The sequence below is a fragment of the Macrotis lagotis genome, chromosome 3 (assembly GCF_037893015.1).
Source record: "Macrotis lagotis isolate mMagLag1 chromosome 3, bilby.v1.9.chrom.fasta, whole genome shotgun sequence".
NCBI classification, from domain to species: domain Eukaryota; kingdom Metazoa; phylum Chordata; class Mammalia; order Peramelemorphia; family Peramelidae; genus Macrotis; species Macrotis lagotis.
In genome coordinates this window covers 50,070,911-50,084,825 of record NC_133660.1, presented here as the reverse complement: position 1 = coordinate 50,084,825, position 13,915 = coordinate 50,070,911, and the positions used below count along the sequence as shown (strand labels likewise).

The window sequence follows — 13,915 nt, the reverse complement described above, 5'->3', positions numbered from 1 at the left end:
GTTTCTAATAGAACAGTGGAGTTCTATGACATATGTATACCACAGTTTGTTAAGCCATTCCCCAACTGAAGGACATTCACTTAATTTCCAGTTCTTTGCCACCACATACAGGCTGCTATGAATATTTTTGTACAATGATGTTTTTACCCTTTTTCATACTCTCTTGAGGGTATAGATCCAGTAGTGGTATTCCTGGCTCAAAGGATATGACATTTTTGTTATCCTTTGGGAAAATTTCAAATTGCTCTCCAGAAGCCTTGGATGAGTTCACAACTCCAGCAACAATGTATTAGTGTCCTATATATCCCACATCCCTTCCAACATTGATCATTATCCTTTCTGGTCATATTGATCAGTCTGAGAGATGTGAGGTGGTATCTCAGAGCTGTCCTAATTTTCATTTCTTTTATAAATAGTGATTTAGAGTAATTTTTCATATGACTATGGATTGCTTTGATTTCCTCATCTGTAAATTGCCTTTGCTTATCCTTTGACTATTTGTCAGTTGGGGAAATATATTGTTCTTTTTTTAAATTTTGACTCTGTTCACTGTATATTTTAGAAATGAGTCCTTTGTCAGAAATACTAGTTGTAAAAATCGTTTCCAATTTGCCACATTTCTTTTGATCTTGGTTACAGTGGTTTTGTCTGTGTAAAAGTTTTTTTTTTTTAAATATGGAATGCTTCATGAATTTGTGTGTCATCCTTGCGCAGAGGCCATGCTAATCTTCTCTGTATCATTCCAATTTTTTAGTATATGTGCTGCCGAAGCAAGCACTGTAAAAGCTTTTTAATTTAATTAAATTATCTAGTTTTTTTTTAATGATATTCTCCATCTTTTCCTTGGTTTTAAACTGCTTTCCTTTCCATAGAACTGACAGGTAAACTATTCCTTGATCTCCTACTTTGCTTATAATATTGTTTTTTATGTTTAAATCCTATATCCATTTTGATCTTAGCTTGGTGTAGGATGTGAGGTGGTGGTCTAATCCAAGTTTCTGCCTAACTTCCAATTTTCCCAATAGTTTTTATCAGAGAGTGTTTTTATCCCAATAGTTTGGCTCTTTGATGAAATAAAGTTTTCAAAAGTCAATGGATTTTCTTTCTTACAATTCAATGGTACTGTCAGAGAAAGTGAAAACTTTTTTCTCTGACTATTATTGTCACATTTTCATCCCCTATTTTCACCTTTATTCTTTCTTAGTCTCTCTTCTTCTCTCCTTTATTGCCACCAGAGTGCCCTCTGCCGCTCTCATTCTATTGTTAACAAACATTATCCTAGACTTCTCACATTCTTAGAAACCTTTTTCCAATGCATCCCTCGCTGCTCTGACCAATATTTTGTGCTTTTTCTCATGAACCATTGGTTATGATCAATAGGACAAGAATTAGACAGACTTTCTATTCCCTAATGGCCTCTTCTAAACCTCCCTTACCTAGGCAGACAGTAGTAAAGCTAAGAACTAGCTTTGAAGTCAGAGAATCTGAATTCAGATCCTACCTCTGAAGACTGATGCCTGAGTGAGCCTGGGCAAATAATTTAACTTACTAGGATTCTAGTTTTATAATGTGTGTAAGGATGAATTTTTTAGTGGGCACCTGGTCCTTAGAGCATATGCAGTTCACATTACCTGTCAGCAATTCGAATGGAGACTTGGTGAACTTATTTGTGAAAATGTGTAATGTTCCTTAAAGAAGGGTCTTTGTCCTAGCTTCAGAGTGATGTTTCCAGTTGGCTCACTTTATGCTAACAAAAAGTATTTTACACACCTGAAAGCGAGCATGCACCTGAAAAGCATGCAAATAAGTATTCTCTCCCCCCCTTTTTTTTTGTTTTGTTTTGTTTTTAGGTTTTTGCAAGGCAAACAGGGTTAAGTGGCTTGCCCAAGGCCACACAGCTAGGTAATTATTAAGTGTCTGAGACTGGATTTGAACCCAGGTACTCCTGACTCCAGGTCTGGTACTTTATTCACTACACCACCTAGCTGCCCCTATCTCCCCCCACCCTTTTTTTAAAGTGAAGATAAATTATACTCACACCCACATAATAACTGATAGTCAATCCCATAGGCTGATAGTTTACAAAATATTCTTTATTTTTTCTTTTCTTTTTTTTGTCAGTCAGTACAATAAAAGCCCAAGTATTATTTTATGGTAAACATCTTTTTTTTTCTCAATGTCTTTCAAATGAGACTGAATGTGACTCAACATTCACATCTTCCATGTCTTTAGTACCCAGGGATTTCTGAGTCGTGTAACTTGAATTCATTAAGAATAACCAAATGTTCTTTTATTTTCTCCTTACTCATCCTGGATAACTTCATCAGGTACGCTACTTTTATTCTGTTATCCCAGACTAAACTTCTTTTTTCTTGTTAGGAAAAAAAATGGAGTTGAAAATCAATAAATAACAGCAAGAATGTCTTTTTCTGGTGTCAGTTATCTTTGTCCCATCAACCTCAAATAATGTTCCTTTCTCTTCTTTGACCCATTTCTATTTCCCAAGAAGGAAACAAATATTTCTTTGCCTTTAGTTTTTCTAGATAGCCTCAGTTTATTCTAAGATTTACCACCCCCTGACACTATTCCTACTGTGTCACACTTTGACATTCATGTAGTCACTTTCCATTTGGAAACAGGAGATGATTTTTTCCAAAGCATTAGTTTACATATATAGATTTTATTGGCTAAATAGAGAGTGGATTGGAGAGTAGAAGCAAATGGACTAACCACAGTCTATTGAAAAAAAAAGTCTAAGACTGAGGTAATAAGGGCCTGCACTGGAGTGGTAAGAGTGAGGGAGAAAAAAAGGAGTGCATACAGTATAACATTGATACATAAACTTTGACAACATATTGGATATGGTAGTTTCCTGGTGACACATAAGAAAGAATCCAGAATGACTCAAGTCACAAGTCTGAGGAAAGGGAGTTGTTTTCTACAATAATGGGGAAAGTAGACATATTAAAATTAAGTTTTCTGCTAAATGTCTAGTTCAAGATATTTAAAAATCTTTTGGAGATGCAAGATTGGAGGTCAACAGAGAAACTGGGGCAGAATAGATAAATTTGAGAATCATCAGTATAGAAATGACAATCAAATCCATGGGAGGTGATGAGATAAAGAGAAGTAGTATAGAGTGAAAAGTGAAGAGAAAAGGGCCCAGAACTGAACTTTAAGAGACACCTATGGTTAGAGGGAAGGATCTTGTTGAGAATCTGGCAAAGGAGACAAAGAAGGAGTGGTCAGAAAAGTAGGAGGAAACCCAAGAATTAATGTAAAGAAGAGAGTATCAAGGAAGAGAGTCATCAGTAATGTCAATGGTTGCACAGAGCTCAAGAAGAATGAGGATTGAAGGAAAAAATACTGGATTTGGCACCCAAGAGATCATTAGCAGTTTCAAGGATAGTAATGTTGATTGAATGTTAAGGTCAGAAACTGTATCTTAAAAAGAGAATAAGAAGAAAGTGAGAGGAAAGGGGAGGTACTTACTGTAGATGGATTTTTCAAGAAGTTTGTCTAAAAGAATCATATCAAAGAATTAGATATCAGTATACAGACGTAGAAAAGGTGATTCAAAGAAAAATGAAGGGCAAGGGGAAAAGCCAATAGATTATGGTCCGAGCAGGGAGTCTTAGAATTCTTGAAACTTTAGAATTCTTGAGCAAAGACGTGTTATATTTTTGGACAATGGCAAGATCAAGGGAAAGACCATCTTTGTGTGTGGATGAGGTGGGGTGGATGAATAAGGTATAGGAAGTGGCTAGGTTAAGGACCTGTGATATTTGTAGTATTTGAGGGAAAATATGTATGTGAGAGAGTGTGTGTGTGTGTGTGTGTGTGTGTGTGTGTGTGTGTGTGTGTGTGTGTGTTCCTTAGTATCAGGACAGGAGTTGAGGAGAACAAAAATTATGACCAAGTATCAAAGTCATTAAAGTTGGAAGGTGAGAGATGTGAAGGATTATAGAAAATAGCTATCAGAATTTTGACTGAACATTAGATATGAATGGCATGGACTTCAAAGAAAGAAAGGTTTCTTAGTGATGGATGAAGAAAGAAAACCTGAAATTGGCAATGAGTTCACATTCAGTATTCTTACTGTCCCACCTCTACCACTGGTGAGCTGATGAGAAGTGAAAGTGTAATCAGTAATAGAAACGGTGACCGGGAAAACTTTAAATCTGGTCTCAGACACTTAACATTTACTGTGTGACCTTGGCTACAACATTTAACCCTGATTGCCTCTCATTCTGATTGTCTCATTTAAACTTTATTGCCATTTCCATTCATCCCGATTCATATCTGGCCACTGAATACAGATGATTCAGGAGTAGAATGTGAAACTGCTGACTTAAGATAACATCCCTTCACATAAATTCATGTGCATGTCATGGCATCACCTCCCTGAGTTCAAGGGATTTTTCTGAGATGGAAGGATAAATATCATCATCATCATCATCATCATCAGGGTACTATTTTTGTTCACTTTATTCAATTTTCCAGTTTCAAATTATTTGTTGAAAGACTATATTCTTAATGTTGGGAAAAATGAAAAGATAAATGAGAAATGTGTTTTTGCTTGGGAGTTTGAGAAAATTAGTTATTAATATGCAATACCTATAAACTTTAGTGGACACTATGGGTGCCAGTCAAGTTGACAGTTCCCTTTTCTGTCAGGACTTCAAGAAAGTTTCCAATTATATTTTGATGCTGTCCCCATATGGGTCACATTGTATCCTAACATCCATATAAAGATGTATTTATCTGTGGCTTCGTGCATCAATCAAACATTTGTCTCTGGATCCCACCAATCTCTCACTGAATCACCTTTCTTAAAGTCATTATATTAAAATAGCATTTAATTAAAGAGATAGAATAAACATAAGTATGTGTGATAGGAGAGTATTAGCTAGGCATAAGTCATTTTCCATTTACTTTCCACTCCACCACCACCCACAATGGAAAAAAAATAATCATTTGTGTTGGAATCAATTTTTCTAATCCCAGTTACAACCTTTCACACAAAGGTCTGAGTCATGAGGAGGTAGAATTCAATTTCTTCTCATAAAAATTTGGATCCTACAAAAGCTAGGACTAGATAAATTTGGTTATTATTGTAATAGAATACTATGGAAATCTGGCCTTTTGTTTTGGTTGTAGATATATAGACAAACTACAAGGTATCATCTCCATGGTCTCTGGAGAGACCTATGTTTGAGAATTATATTTTGCTTTAGCATTACTCTGCAAAGAATACTGATAAAATATTTCAAAAGTTATGTCTATCTAATACTAGTCATAATTCTATACCTAGTGTAATGCCCAGATAAATTTTGAGTCTTTTTAAGCCTCTCCTCTTCACCTTCACTTGGCTTACCTCTAACACCACTATCCTTTGTTTTAAAGATGCAGATCTAATACTCAGAAAAGTGGTCAGAGATGACAACTTAGTTTTGGGAGTTATTCAAAATAGAATTTAAGGCATAGAAATGTTGCAAATGTAGTCATGTTTGTTGAAAGATGGGTAGGATTTGAGAGGTGGATATGGTGAGGAAGAGCACTCTAAAGAGAAGAAACAGAATAAACAAAAGTGAGGAGATAAGAAAGCATAGTTTATTTTTTTCAAGACAATTCGTTCTGTTATGCAAACATATGGTATGTGTAGGAGAGCAGATAGGAAATATAGTTGGAAAAGTAGGTTGCTTGGGGATGAGGTAATGACAAACCTTAGATACTTTTGTAACATTAAATAAAATTAACCTCTCCCTTAATTCCACAAAATCATCTGTGAAATAACCAAGAAGAGAAATATAACAGGGTTTCAAGTTGACTGTTAGTTGTTCACTGCATCAGAGAGAAAGAGCTGAGAGACCTCAGAGATTACTGAGTTCAACCATCCTCACGAGACAGATGAGGAAACTGACACCTGGAGAAGTCAAGGGATTTGTCTAATCTAAGTCAAAGGAACAAGATTTGAATCTGAATTCTCTGACTCTGCAGCTAAACCAACCAACAGTCTTGAATTTGCCTGGGACCCCAATATTTAAGTGTCTTACCCAGGGTCACATGGCCAATATGTCACATAGGGACCTTGGATCAAAGTTTCTCTAAGTACTTCTAAGCTAAGTACTTCTAATCCTCTGCAAGTTCATTTAACTAGTCAGCTTTTTAAAAATACTCTTTTAACTACTCAGTTTTTGATTTGTAAAAATATAATTTTGTAATTTGTAAAATATAAACATAAAATGGGGATAAAATATAAAAAATATTTACCTCACAGAATTGCTGTAAAGATCAAATCATATAAAAACATATATAATGCACACATATATGTATGTATATACATATATATACATACATACATACACATATACATTTATATATAGAGAGAAAGACAGAGATAGAGACAGAGAGACAGAAATAGAAAAAGGGAAGGAGAGTGAAATTGAATGGGATGAAAGAGGGAGAGAGATTCAGAGAGAGAGGTTTACAAGAAAAGCCCACATAGATGTTTGCTATTAGATATTTCTGAATCCAAGGTCCTCATTCCTCCAATAAATTTGTAATCTCTTGCAAATAGAAGAGAAAGAAAGATCAGAAAAGAGTCAGTCTCTGCCTTCAAGGAGTATATATATTTTAATGCTTGAGTGTATTGGGTTGGTTCAATTAAATATATTACCAAAGAAGGATGAGGACAAGAAAAAAGTGCTCTTGAAAATTTGAGGAAGAAAAAAGTGAGATGGTGGGATTATCTTGGGGGTGTGGAAGTCTAAGGAGAATCAATGGGAGTAAGTATCCTATCTAGTATTTTTTTAAACTAGCATTAATGAAGTTAAAGAAAAATTTTATTGTTTCTTCCAATATTTTAATCATTTAAAATAGAAATTTAAAAAAAAAGCTTGTTTTACATTTGATCTACAAAGTAGACAATAAAGAGCTTGATTTCAGAATATAGTGTAAATGACACTGCCTTTTTTTCCTGCTCCCTTTGATGGAAAACATTTTCAAATAAATGACTTCTCTATACAGGCACATGTACCCACTTCTTTTCAATGAGCACTAAAATATGCAAGTCTTAATTGATAGTGGATTGTGTTCATTTAGTAGAATTTTTTTTTAAAAAGGTGAGTATGAATAAGCTAAAAATGTAACCTATTTTTAAAAATTATGCATAACTCCAATGGCTCCAAGTTTGTATGGACAATAAGCATCACTCAAGGACAAGATAGAAGCTGAGGATCTTAGTTAGAAAAGTAACATTGTAGGGTAGGGTATACCATTAGCAAAATTATGAAATTGTCTTTGGCTATCAGCATCATTTTCTCATTTTGTGTCTTCTCCTTTAGGGAAGTGTTAGTGTTAATGTTATGTTGCTCCCTGCTTGAAGACAGTTCCCTATCTAGTACTGCTTTTTTTTTGCCCACTTCCCTTTGAACTCTACATATCTTCTTTTGGCAAATCTCTTTGTTAACTATCAGATTGTAAGGAAGGAAATAAATTTAAGCACCTAAGAAGTAAGTCAAGTACTATACATGTATCACATTTTATTTTCAGAAATATCTAGTAATATAGGTACTATTATTGTCTTTATTTTAACAATTGAGAAAACCATAGATAGAGGGGGAAATGACTTGTCCTGGTTCACAAAGCTAAATGTTTGAGTATAGATTTAAACATAGATCTTCCTGACTACAGTACAACACTATTTTAACTGTAGGACTTGAATTCAGGTCTCTAGAACATCACATGCAACTTCTAACAGTTACTCCCAGAGATTAGAGGGGGGGGTGGAGCCAAGATGGCGATGAGAAGGGATCGAGTATTAGGCGCTCTCTGATAAAACTTGAAACTAAGGACTCTAACTAAACTTTCCAGAGAAAGAACCCACAAAGGGACCCAGTGAGGCAGTTCTACTACTCAAGATAACCTGGAAAAGAGCAGAAAGGCTCTGCTCCCCTGGGTCGGAGGGGCAGCCTGCCAGAGGGGTGCCCTGCCAGAGCGAAAGAACTTCAGCCCGGAGGCAGCCCCAGAGCGCTGGGAGCCATGGTTCACAGCAGCGGGGGCGTCTCCTGAGCTGCACCCCGGGGAGCACCAGGCACAAAGTGGGGGAACAGCGGGGGACATCTGCCAGAGCGAGCACTGGAGCCCAGCCATCAGGGCACACAGTGAGCAGCCCAGATCCAGAAACAGAAGCAGGTGGAGCTGGTAAGCAGGAGTCCCCAGGGCATGAGCCCATTTAGCTGAGGGAGGGGAGTGAAGAGAGACTGCAGAGCTCTGTCCTCTGCCCCTGGAACAGGACTCTGGGGCTCTGACCACATTCAGATCCTGATAGCAGTCTAGGTCCCCCAATAGAACAGCAGGGCCCCCTGACCTCAGCCCTGTGGCAGAGGGGGGTGCTTATGGTCATTCACAGACCAGGAGGGAGAACAGAGCCTCACACACTGAGACCCTTGTGGGAGTGCCCCAAAAGCTCAGGAAGCACCCCAAAACCAAGCCCAGGCTGGGGAAAATGAGCAAGCAGAGAAATAAGAGGAAGACCATTGAGAAATATTTTGCATATGAGCCCAAGAAGGATCAAAACACTCAGTCTGAAGATGAGGAAGCACAAGTTCCTGCATCTAAAGACTCCAAGAAAAACAAAAATTGGGCTCAGGCTATGACAGAGCTCAAAAAAGACTTTGAAAATCAAATGAGGGAGTTGGAAGAAAAATTGGGAAAAGAAATGAGAGAAATGCAGGAAAAACATGAAAATGAAGTCAGTAGCTTAGTCAAGGAAATCCAAAAAAATACTGAAGAAAATAGCATGCTAAAAACCAGCTTAGGTCAAATGGATAAAAACAGTTCAAAAAGTTATGGAGAAGAAGAATGCTTTAAAAAACAAAATTGGCCAGATGGAAAAAAGAGATAAGAAAACTCTCTGAGAACAATCCTTCAGACAAAGAATAGAATTCAGGGAGATTGATGAATTTACCATAAATCAGGAATCAATACTTCAAAACCAAAAAAATGAAAAATTGGAAGAAAATGTGAAATATCTCTTTGAAACAACAACTGATATGGAAAACAGACTTAAGAAAGATAATTTAAAAATTATTGGAATACCTGAAAGTCATGATCAGGAAAAGAGCCTTGACATCATTTTCAAAGAATTACTACAGGAAAATTGCCCTGATATTCTAGAAGCAGAGGGCAAAATACAAATGGAGAGAATCCACCGATCCCCCAGAGAAAGAGATCCCAAAAAACCAACCCCTAGGAATATTATAGCCAAGTTCCAGAACTCCCAAGTCAAAGAGAAAATATTACAAGCAGCCAGAAGGACACAGTTCAAATATCATAGAGCTGCAGTCAGGATCACACAGGACTTAGCAGCAACTACATTGGAAGCTCCTAGGGCTTGGAATATAATATACCAGAAGGGTTAAAGAGCTTAGAATGCAGCCAAGAATGAACTACCCAGCAAGGCTGAATGTCCTCTTCCAGGGAAAAAGATGGACTTTCAATAAACCAGGGGAATTTCAAATGTTCCTTTTGGGATGGCCAGAGCTGAACAGAAGGTTTGATCTTCAGATACAGGACTCAGGTGAATCATGGAGATTGGAGGAGGGGGGGAAAATATGAGGGACTTAATGATGATGAACTGCATGCATTCCTGTATAGAAAAATGACACTGATAATACTCATATGAACCTTCTCAGTTAATAGAGCTGGTAGAAGGAGCTTTTATAGTTGAAGCACAGGAGAAAGCTGAATTCAAAGATAAAATATGGTATAAAAATGGAGTCAATAGAAAAAAGGGAAATGTAATGGGAGAAAGAAAAAGAAGAGGGGGAATAGGCCAAGATATTTCATATAATAAGTTTTTTTCATTATTACAATGAGCTATTGCAATGATATGGAAGGGGGAGGCAAGGGGGAATGAGCGAACCTTTGCTCTCATCAGAGGTGGCTAGGAGAGGAAACAGCATATATACTCAATGGGGTATAGACATCTGGAGTAAGAAGGAGGGGGGGAGCAGGGGGAAGGGGTGGGGATGTGAATAAAGGAGGAGAGGAGACCATGGGGAGAGTGATCAGATATAACACATTTTCTTTTTTATTTCTTCTGGGCCTAAGGGGTGATATTGGGGCTCCGGGCTTCTGGGCCCCAGCACCAGGGATCTGTCTGCTGTGCCACTCAGCGACCCTACAAAAGAGTCAGAGTGAAAGGAGAGAGAAAATATAGTACATGGTAGTGGAGAAATAAGAAAGGAGGCAATTGCGATCAGCAATGGCAACGGTGGAAAAATAGGGAAGCAACTTCTGCGATGGACTTACCATAAAGAATGTGATCTACCCATGACAGAGTTGTTGGTGTTGGAACAAAGACTGAAGCACATTTTTTATTATTATTATTTGGGGGAGGGTGCAGGGCAAATGTGGCTGGGTAGCCTGCCTGGGGTCACATAGCAGAGTGATCTTTGGGTGTCTGAGGCCAGATTTGGACCCGGGTGCTCCTGGCTCAAGGGCCAATGCTTTGTCTGCCACCCAGCCACCCCTACTATGATTACTATTTTATTTTATTTTGGGCCTTTTTTTTCTTCTTTTTGGTCTTTGCAGGGCAGTGGGGATCGGGTGGCTTGCATGTCACACGGCTGGGTGATTGTTGGGTCTATGGAGCTGGATGTGGGCTCGGGTGCTCATGGCTCCAGGGCTGGTGCTTCGTCCATTTTGACACCTGGCCCAATTATTACTATTATTTTTTTTAATTTAATTTTTTTTCTCCCCTTTACTTTATTACCCAAGCAAGTCTTATTCATGGGGGGGAGGGGTATTTTGTTTACTCTTAAACAAGAGTATTTTATTAATGTAAAAAAAACATTTGTACAAAATGAGAATTAAAAAAATAAAATAAAATAAAACAAAAAAACCAAAAAAAAGTTACTCCCAAATTGTTTGTCTTAAAATAACATTAATTCTCAGTTGATATATCACACTGATTCACTAAGACCTAGATTTTTTTCCCCAGAGAGCCTATTGTCTATCTTCCCATGACTACTCCATTTCATACTTGAGTTGATTTGTTGAATTCAAGTGTAAGACTGCATTTTTATCTCTAATAAATTCCACCTAAGAACAATAGACTAGAATATAGAACAGAGTTCACAATTTGTAGTCAGGAAGTCCTCCCCTCAATACTACTTCTAATACTTAACTAGTGTGCCTACTGAGCAACTCTGCTATTGTCTCTGAGTTTTAGATTCTCTAAGACTGACAGTTATAAATGAGTTATGATCCTTGTCAGTAGAGTGGAATCAGAAGTCCTTGATATGAATATCACATTATTAAAATTCTGTAAACAATATACATGAACTGTTTTGAAACCTTGGAGAAGCTATTTTTGCTGAAAATAATAATAATCATAATAACTAGCATTTATATAACATTTTAATTTTTAAAGAAACTTTAAAAATATTTCATTTGATCCTGGAAACTTTGGAGGTAGGTAATAGTATTATCACTATTAAAAATATGAGGAAATTGGGGTGGCTAGGTGGTGCAGTGGATAAAGCACCAGCCCTGGAGTCAGGAGGACCTGGGTTCAAATCCAGTCTCAGACACTTAACAATTACTTAGTTGTGTGGCCTTGGGCAAGCCACTTAACCCCATTTGCCTTGCAAAAACCTAAAAAAATGAGGAAATTGAGATAGATAAGAAATGAAGTACCCAGTATCTGATAGCAATTTGGTATCTGAAGCTAGCTTTGAACTTTAGTCTTCCTGATTCCAAGATTAGCATTCTTTCTACTTCCTGAGTAAATATTAACTTTTCTTGCTATAGAACTCAACAATGGAGAAAAGAAAGACATATGGCCTAAGAAAAATACAATGTGGTATTATGGCAAGACCTTAAGTTCTCTGGGCAGTAGTATCCACATTTGTGAAATGAGTACACTGGCTAGAAGACCTCTAAGGTCTCTTCTGCTTCATATTATATTCCTATCCCTTAATGTAGACACTGCTAAATTTGCATTATCCTGACTGAAGCTCCACAATATTTGAAATAGAGTCCCCCGACCAGGGACCTTAATTCCTCCACTGCTTTTGAGAGGCTCTGACTGCTATCTTGCCTATGCTGTGGTCTGTGAATGACCACAAACCCTCCCCCTGACCTGTAGCTGTGAGGAGGTTCCCTGATCCTCTATCATAAAATGGGAGTCTAGACTGGGTCTTGGATCTGAGTGTGGGCAAAGAGCAGTGTCCTACTTCAGGGAGAGTGGAGAGACCTCTGCAGTCTCTCCCTACCCCCTTAACTTCCATGGGCTGAGTGCTCCAGAAACAGCTGCTGGTGGCTCCATGTTGGGTGGTTCCTTAGATTCTTGACCTGGGCTCAGTGCTCATTCTGATGTGGTAGAGTTTTCTACTGACCTTCCACCATGTCTCTGGAGATACTTGGACTGACAGGTCTGGAAATTGCTCCTCCTAATGCAGACCCAGGTGTCTCCAGGGACCTAGGTGCCCTGTGGACTGTTCCTGGAAAGTTGGAGCTGGTTTGTTTAGGTGAGGTGTGACTGCAACCTAGGCTGAACTGTAGCTCTTTCCAACTCCAGACTCAGTGAAATAGACTTTTCCCACAGATCTACCAAGTTGTATTGGACCAGAAAATTGTTTTACTTGTCTTTCTGTTTCACTCAGACTCTAGAATTTGATTAGAGTCATAATTTTGTGACATTTGGGGTTTTCTGGAGAAGAGTTTCTGGGAATTCCTGCCTCCATGCTGCCAACTTGGCTTTGTCCCTCAAAAAGTAAACCATAAAGATGGAGAATAAAAAGTAGAGTTGCTAAAGTAAGAGATGAATGAATTCTGCAATGTTAGGTAGATGAGTAATGAAATAAAATATTTTGATTTATTTTGATTTACTGCCTTGATTCATTTATCAGTCCTATCTGTTCCATCATTGCCATGGAAGGACCCTTGTCTTTTTTATTTTTATTTTGTGGGGTGGTTAGAATAACTATGAACTCTCCTTTAATGTATCTTTCTTTAAATTAGAACAAGGGTAGAATTAGAACATTTGATGCCATAAATTGGTTTATTTATTTTATATTATAATATTATTTATATTACATATTATGTTATTTATAGTATATTTATTTTATACTATATATTAATAACATATTATATTTATATTATTTTATATTGTATTTATTTTATATTATATAATTTATATATAATAATATAGTATATTATTAAATATCATATATATTATAATAATCTTGTGGTGAGAGTAAACATAAACACCTCCCTCCAAAAAAGATAGAGAATCCTCAAGAATAATGAGAGGGAAAGAAAAGCGTACTTCAGTCTGTGTTCAGTTACCAACAGCTCTGTCTCTAGGATGAGTTGCCTTCTTTATCATAAGTTCACCAGAGGAGTTGATTCAATATCTTTTTCCAGTCACTATTACTAGCTGTATTTCCTTCCACTCTATCTCTCTTTTCACTCTGTCCCTGCTCAGAAGTGTGTTGTATCTGCATACCCTCTCCCATGATCTTCCCTCTCTTCTATCACCTATTCCCCTCTCTGCTCCCCCCATTCCCCCTTATCCCATTCCAATTCTTCTCATTTTTCTCTAGGGTAAGATAGATTTCTATACCCTATTAAGTGTGTATGTTGTTTCCTCTCTAAGCCATTTCTGATGAAAATGAAGGCTCACCTATTCTGTCTTGCCTTTCCCTATTCCACTCCATCATCAAAACGTTTTCTTGACTCTTATGTGAAATATCATAGCCTCTTCTTCCTCTCCTTTCTTTTCCTCCCAGTACTTTCCTTTATCACCCATTGACTCCATATTTTTACTACATTATACAGTTAATATTCATCTCTTTCCTGTGCCTTCCAGCTCCTTCTAACTGTTCTTATGAATGAGAAAGTT

The 13,915-nt window shown here is 37.4% G+C and overlaps 1 non-coding gene across 1 annotated transcript; it reads right to left on the bottom strand.

Annotated features, from left to right (window-relative positions):
- Positions 1 to 669: 669 nt before the first annotated feature.
- On the bottom strand, positions 670 to 778 carry LOC141519812 (U6 spliceosomal RNA). The gene has a single exon (XR_012477447.1). It is a non-coding gene; the product is annotated as a U6 spliceosomal RNA (small nuclear RNA).
- Positions 779 to 13,915: the final 13,137 nt, after the last annotated feature.